The sequence below is a fragment of the Lactuca saligna genome, chromosome 1, assembly GCF_052625555.1.
Source record: "Lactuca saligna cultivar CGN05327 chromosome 1, ASM5262555v1, whole genome shotgun sequence".
Classification (NCBI taxonomy): domain Eukaryota; kingdom Viridiplantae; phylum Streptophyta; class Magnoliopsida; order Asterales; family Asteraceae; genus Lactuca; species Lactuca saligna.
The window spans coordinates 168,587,163-168,595,297 of NC_136417.1; the positions used below are offsets into that span (position 1 = coordinate 168,587,163).

General features: G+C 36.4%; 1 long non-coding RNA gene across 2 annotated transcripts; it reads right to left on the reverse strand.

Annotated features, from left to right (window-relative positions):
* Positions 1 to 613: 613 nt before the first annotated feature.
* On the reverse strand, positions 614 to 2,106 carry LOC145045987 (uncharacterized). 2 transcript variants are annotated; one of them, XR_013681930.1, is made up of 4 exons: positions 1,450 to 2,106; positions 1,270 to 1,352; positions 1,144 to 1,188; positions 614 to 1,047 (listed from the first exon to the last, which is right to left on the reverse strand). It is a non-coding gene; the product is annotated as an uncharacterized LOC145045987 (long non-coding RNA). The 2 variants fall into 2 exon arrangements; XR_013681929.1 differs by having other exon boundaries at positions 1,144 to 1,197.
* Positions 2,107 to 8,135: the final 6,029 nt, after the last annotated feature.

The window sequence follows — 8,135 nt, forward strand, 5'->3', positions numbered from 1 at the left end:
CAGATCAACGTTGTCAAAACGACTTTTTTTTTAAGTTGAAAATACTCACTTATACTGTTATTCATGAAAAGGGTTTCAATACCTGTCCAGAATCACAATTGATAATATTCGTCAAATTTGAAGATATGATGCTTATAATTTATGTAGAGATAAAAAAAGTTAAAAGAACATACACTGAGATAAAGGGATCTGAATTACAAACCAACATTAATCAGAAAGTACATTGCTCTTTTTTCACTTGAAAATGTAAATCTTAACCTCATGATTTCGGCTTATGAAAAAAGCTATCTTAGATCAAACAACCTCAAAATTTCGCCTTACAACTATCAATAAATTAAAAGAAAAGTCAGAATATCTTATCCACAAATTTGTTCCTTAGCAATTGCATGAAAAAGACACTTTCACAAACGCATGAATTAACGCAAACTTGGTACAAAAAGTGCATACTCACATATATACAGAGAAATAAACGAAAAACTAACCTTTGAGGAAGAGCAGATGAGCAGGAAGATGATGAATGCTTGTCAATTCTTTTATGTATGTACATTTATTTCAACAATTTATAATTTAAAAATGGAAGTTGTGTATTAAATAACTACCTACAATCTACCAATAGCACCAAACAATTTGTGTATATGATTAGTAGCTTTAAAACAACTTGTTTTTTTGTTGATACATACCAGTGGAGAAACTTGCAAAAAAAATATCAAAGACAGACAATAAGCAAAAGATCAAACACCTAGTGTGCATCATTTTGTTCTGTAATTAAAATGCTTAACAGGACTGATGAGATCATAAAGAACAAAATGAATAAGATTCATATCATAATCTTCACTTTTTGACATGAGAAGGAAGTTCTGCTCACAACCCACACAATTTTAAAACAGGATCGATAATGTTATATTGTATATTGATTCATCTGATTGTATTCAAATTGAATGAACAAAAGACTGTAAAGTATCCAATTGATCGTAACCTTTACCTAACTTTGGTTTGAATAGTAATGTCCTTCACCTTTATATTTGAACTTTGATGAATTGTTAATCTCTGCATCAAAAGCCTTCCTCTTTTAAACATCATTCATAAATTTGAAAAAAAAGGAATTGTTACCGTGTTGCTAGAAGGATAGAGTGATAGGTCTACCTGCTAATGAAATCACTGATAACATATCAACATATATACTATAACCTACACCAGCTAACAAACATACATTTTTGTTAAGGTCGGTTTAGTTAAAAAAAAATCAATAAAAGAAGTAAGGAAACTAACATCTTTGGTTTGACCCAACTGATGAGCCCTGTCCATAGCTTGTAAATCAAGAGTTGGGTTCCAATTGCTTTCATAAAAAATGACTGCCAGCAAAAGAAAAGAATAATAATAATAATAATTTAGTTGATGATGCTATACTTCGATAATATTCAACATCTAAGGGAAAATTGTGAGAAATACCTTTTTTATTCACAACATTAATGTCGAGACTACCGAAACATAAAAAGGATCAGTTATCAAAGAAATCCCAAAATTCGACGCCAACCAACACACACCTTTTCGAAGAACCCTAGCGGATGTAGGAGATGGTCACCCGAGCACAGTACACAAAAATTAGATGGAAGACCAGATGAAATCGAAGGTACAGTTCCACATACCGTATAAAATCAGTTTCATGGAGATCAAATTGGTATAAATGTCACTCTAAACGTTCGATTGGGTGACACTGGAGGTAGGAGGAGACGGTAAGGAGGAAACCGACTCAAGACATCGGAAGCTATGATGTCTTCAGATAAGCAATCAAGACGACAATAGTCGGAGTCGGTGGTCATAATCAGTAACCGGCGGTCGCCATATTTATTAGCTGTGGTTCTTCGATGGAAGAGGTATTGATTAAGCAGATGGGAGAACCAACATAAACATTTGTGGGTCAATTAGGAAAAACACATATCAAAAAGTAGTGTTGCAAATTTAGGACAGAAATTGGAAGCGATGGAAGGAACCGGAATAAAGGAGTAGTAGGCAGTGGAGGGGGATGCATCTAGAAGTTGGAAGAAGTAAGATAAGAGAAATAGTGGGAATCGTTGTGTTAGGTGGAACATCAAAACCATTGAAATTAGCGGTGGTAAAGTAGAAGACGCCCCGTGTATAGAATGAACAGTATCTTTAACTGTTGGAGAAAAAATATATAAAAATGTTCCAAAATAATAATATATACAATGAACAGAAAGTTAGCCATTCCAATAAAAGTACAGCCAAAATGAAAATGCAGGGACGAAAATTGACAAAAAAGAGGCAATTTTACTGTTAAAATGTTTCATAACTTTAGAATATATATATATATATATATATATATATATTAATTAAGATTCAATAATAAAAAAATTTCTTTGTCACATTTAAAATCCAATTTACTATCACAAACTGTTATACTGCAATAAAAAATAATTTACTGCCGTATAAAGAGTTCACTGCCAAAAGGGGTTTGTGGTCGTAAACTCGGAGTTTGCGGCCGTAAACTTTAAATTTCAATTGATGTTTTCGGTTCAAAAATTTAAGAAAGATTCAAGAGTTTAATTTAGTTCACGATCCAGGGTTCTTTATGATTTACGAATACGGTCTTTGATTTAATATTTACGGTTCAGGAAATCAATTCACGACCAAAGAAATTGATTCACGGTTGACAAACTTTGACGGGATTACGGCCGTATATAGAGCTTACGGCCGTAAGCTTGGACCGTAAACCTCAAATATTTCAGATTCCTGATGAAACGATAAAACACGAACTTGCACCAAAAATGCAAAATATTTTTAAAATAAAATAAAATAACCTCTAAATCTGACAAAATTGACTGATACAATCCAAGATCTGATACCAATTCTTAGTCCCTAATTTACCTGTGTATCAATCAAATCTGTTTGATGGTGTGGAATCCCAATCAAACAGATGATGTCACATCAAGTAGAAGAGAGGAGTAGAAAAATAATATGAATCTATGTATGAATTGATTAGATTTAAAGTTCCAGATACGAAAGATTCACACAATTACACACATACTGTGACAACCCCAAATATATTGTCGTTACAAACCCTATTTTCACTAACGGAATGCGTCACTATATGTTATTTTCAGTAATGTTTGGAGTCGTCAATAAACAAATATCTAGTTATTTATATGTTCCAATATTATCATAAGTAATTATAACTTGTAAATGTTAACCCCGTTTAACTAAATAGAGTTATATTACTTTTCAACCACTTCACCCGGGTAAAAAGTTTTTACCCCGTTAAACTTTAGCATCGGGTAGCCGTGTATCGGGTGCAATACCCGAGACATATATAAAAAAATGGACACTACAATTGAACTCTTTTACCACACCTTCACTCTCTCTCACTACTTTCTCTCTCTAGACCCGAAATCGACCCCAAATCCGCAATTTCCGGCATCCAAACGTAAGGACTCATTCCCTATCTTATTCTAAACATACTTCATTTTATTTAGAGCCCAAAAATCATAGAAAACAAGGACCAAAAAGGAGTTTACGGCCTAAGAATCCCCTTAGGCCGTAAACACCTAAAAACTTGTCAAAAGCCTCATTTTTCCTTCCTTTAAGTTTATGTACTAATTAAGGGATATACCTAGCAGAGTTTGAGCATTAAAACACAAGGATTTGAAGCTTAAAAAGGAGTTTATGGCCCAAGCTTATGCTTAGGCCGTAAACACCCCAAAAACCCTTGTTAAAAGCCCCAAAAACTCATCTAGGGTGTTTACTAATTTAGTCTTGACACTAGGAAATGTTTAAGTTCATTAAACAACACCATTTGAGGACAAAAAGAGGAGTTTACGGCTAAGTCTAAGCTTGGGCCGTAAACACCCAAATTTTATGTTAAACAAGTCCCAAAAACTAATCTAAGGCATGTAATGAATTTAGCAAAGGCCCTAGGAAGTGTGTTGTACCTTCAAACTTCTCATTTTGAGGCCAAAAGAAGAGTTTACGGCCAAGGATATTCTTGGGCCGTAAACTCCCAAACTTTTATGCCAAAATGTCCCAAAACTTCATCTAAGGCCTTCTAGAATTTATCTAAGGTGAAAGGAAGTGTGTTGTACCATTTAAACATCCATTTTGAGGGATTAAATGGAGTTTACGGCCCCAGTACAAGTCTTGGCCATAAACTCCCCAAAATGTCACAAAATGAGGGTTTAATCCCTCCATATTAGTTCAAGACACATACCATTAAATTAAGGAAGTGAAATAAGGCCTTAAACATGCATTTGGGAAGACCACATGAGCTTACGGCCAAGCCTAGGGGGCTTACGGCCGTAAACTCCCAAGGAGTGGCCTTTGGGCTGTAACCTCCAAGGGAGTGAGCTCATGGACCCTCCCGTAAATCTTTCTTAGCCTTATACAACTCCCGGGAACTCCTTCTAGGCCTTAAAACCCCGAATTGATGCTAGAATGCCTAATTACTTAAATGGAAAGCATAAAATGATTAATTTCTTGTAAGCATATATTTTCATATGAAATTAGGGTCTTAAAAGGTGCACAAGTCATTATTTGGAACAAAATGCTCAACCGACACTTTTACCCGATTTACCCGATTCACCCGATTTACGCGATTTCAAGTGAGTTCATACCCTTTTAATGAACCTTTCAAATGTTTTATATGTTTTAGGGGGGAGATACAAGTTGAATATACATGTTTATGAAAAGTTATACAAGGCAGTTAATCATGTTATAGAATTAATGACATGTGATTCACTACCTGTAGTTCAAATCACATGTGATTTATCACTATGCTTAAAAATCAATCATTTGTTTTCAAAACTATTTTGGATAAACAAACAAGTTTTAAATGTTTCTTTTGTACAATACTTTTATTTAATAAATCTCCTTATAAAAATGTAACCACACTGATATATTTATATAAGTAAGACTTGAAGGACTTAGGACTGATAGCTCGCCTTATTTACTGTTCTTGTTTGATTGTGGGCTTAGGGTAGTGGTTATCCATCCGAATGTCGTTGATTTCTTAGTTATATATCTCGTATATTGGTACGGATTACGAGTACTTCTTATTTCATTAGATGTCCACATCACTAACCTGACTAGAACCACATACACTAACTTAACTATAATAGGTATAGTTAAGGTCTTTATCACTCGTCTTAACTACTACTCTACACTACTATAATTCTCTCTATTATGAAACTATACTCTAATAAGAGAATACAATACAAGTTATACAAAAGACTACTACACTATAATACAAGAGAAAGTACTAATCATGAGATAACTCATTAACCCACTATGAGATACTCTATTCGCTACGCACTACGCCCGAAGTTTTTCCGATAGGAAGACAACGCTATATGTATAGATCTATACGGGGCAGACGCTATTACATCCCGACTGTTAATTTCAGTCCGAGCCGCACAGGTCCAGGGATGCCATTACTCCACTACACTATACATCACCGGAAAGGTCAAGGGGGTCCGATATTACTCACACTATTGGTAACATACAAGAAATACACTATAACCGCACTAAAACACTAAACAAAAGATAAAGTTAATATTCCGAAGTAAATAAGTATCTAATACTTATGGAAGCTGCACCACTATTATTTACTTCATGTATAACTTACCATATTGCCATACTTATTGGTTAGTCACTATTATACTTCCACGATAAATGGTTTTCAAGGATGAAAATGTCATATTTCTTAAAGGTTTTCACTTACTATACATTTCTGGAAAATATAGGATTTTCTAGGATTTACTACTACTTATGACTGTAAACTTCAGCTTTCATACTAACGATTCTAATGCTTTTTATATAAGAACTCACCCTAAACTCTTATGAACTCACCAACTTTATGCTGATATTATTTTCAAAATAACTTGTATCTTCAGGTCAAAGATAGACAGGTACAGCTGCAGTATTTTTGGAAAAGATGGAGCATGCAAGACCCCTTTCTTATTTTGTTTACTTTTGGTGTTTTTTGAACATTACAAAACACACTTGTAAATACACTCACTATGTAAATGAAATGGTTGTATGTTTCTTGCTTTTACTATTATGCAATTGTGATGATACCGTACACTACGTCATCCACCCCGAAACGTATTCCGCCGTTATCGGTTTTGGGGTGTGGCAGATTAGTATCATAGCATTGTTTATAGTGAATCAAGTATATCAACCTATAAAAGATATACGAACTATAAACACTTCGGGACTAAAATACTCTCACCAAGAATACATACTGTTAAGTATCTAAAGGATTTAACTAAGTATATACATATATACACACATCACTATAAAACACAGAAGTCAGTATCATCCTAGAACAAAACAAAAGTATTAAGATTGTTGGATAACACAATTGGGCTTAGAGACATATAGTCACATTTAGGGGGATGTAGCCTGATCAAGTACATTTTCCTGGGAGTGACTAGCATGTGCCTAAGCTTGGTTGTGGTGTTACAACAAGTCTAAAACTTACCAACACTACCACAATAATGTTAACATAAGAATACTATAGCAGTATTATGTACCTCTAAAAACATACATCTGTGAGAACTTAAAAGGGTCGTTACTGATGGAGCAATAGTTGCTAAATGGATACTTTCCGGTTACATGTGATTAGGGCGTTATAGACTTAGAATCTGTGATCTTTGCTTTACTTCCTGTTCCTTGTTTAGCTGTGGATTTAGAGTTAGGGTCACTTATTCGACAGACTATCCTGCCCCAGTCACATGTAATTAGTATGCATTATGCAAGTATTGGTCTAACACGTGACGATCATCTTATAAGTAAATTAGGTTAGTGCGCCTATTAATCTTCTTTTCCCTTTTCTCGCATAGATATCATGGCTGGCTTCCACCCTCCTGGCGACCCGTACTACCCAAACCAGGGTAATGGAGGATGGCTCAGCGAAGAGTCGGACGATGATCATCCAATCCCTCTGGATGACCACCGAGCAGAAGGCTTTCCGGATAACTCCGACTCCGAGCCAGAAGTTAATAACCTACCTCCCGGAGCTCCGAACCCTAACCCCCGTCCGACATTTCAGGGTCTCACTCCTATGTGGGCGATATCCTTGCACAGATGGAGCGAGGAACAAGGTTAGCCCATGCCATACAATGGAGACCGAAGCTTCTACAACATAAACGAAGGAGGATCAGCAGATCGGGTTCTGCCCATCATGATCCGATGGATTGCCAGGAATGTCGAGCAGGGTCAAGCTGCTATGGGTCGAGTTGTAGAAGTGGATGCCAACTCGAATCTCAACATGGTTCGCATCCGTCAACTCGAAGAAGCCATGGACAGGACAAGGAGGACCAACGAGGCTCTGCAACATCAACTAGCTACATCCCGAGCCAATGTTAGGGAACTCCGAGCACATCAAATGATTCATGATCGACACCTTCAAGAAGTTATGCGTCAGCTAGTGGAGCTAAGGATTCGCCCAGCAAGTAACCGTCACCAGTAGAAAATATCTAGTTACCTCAATCTTTTGTTTAAAGGATTAGCCTTTTCTCTCTATGTTCCGTAGGTCTATCATCTGTAAACATCCCTAGCTTGAAAGTACTCTAGTTAAACCTCTAAACTGCCAACATTTTCTCTATGGTATGATGTAAGACCTACTGCTAGGTCAATTTTCATGAACTTGTGTTGCATCATTAATACCAGTATATTGGCAGTTGATTTCTCTATTGCTATAACTCTCATTCTGATCTTGGATTATGTTGATTTAATCCACGAAACACTCTATTCATATTCGCAATAGGCTCTTACTATTGCCATCATTTCTATGATCTTCCAGTGAAGGATGCCTCCACGAAAGCGTCCAAGCAGAGGAAGACCAGCAACTCAAACCCCTCCTCCACCACCTCCTCCTCCGCAGATTGACCCTGTGTTGTTCCAAACAGCGGTGACCGCGGCCGTGACATCAGCCATGGCTCAATTGAACTCTGGGGATGCGAGCGGTGGTAACTCCAGGTTCGGCGAAGTCCATCAAAGGGTGCAGGGATGCACTTATAAGGATTTCATGAACTGTAAACCCACCTTCTTCGATGGTACCGGAGGAATTCTGGCATTATCCCAATGGTTCGGAAGAACCCAATCTGTGTTTGAGATGTGCT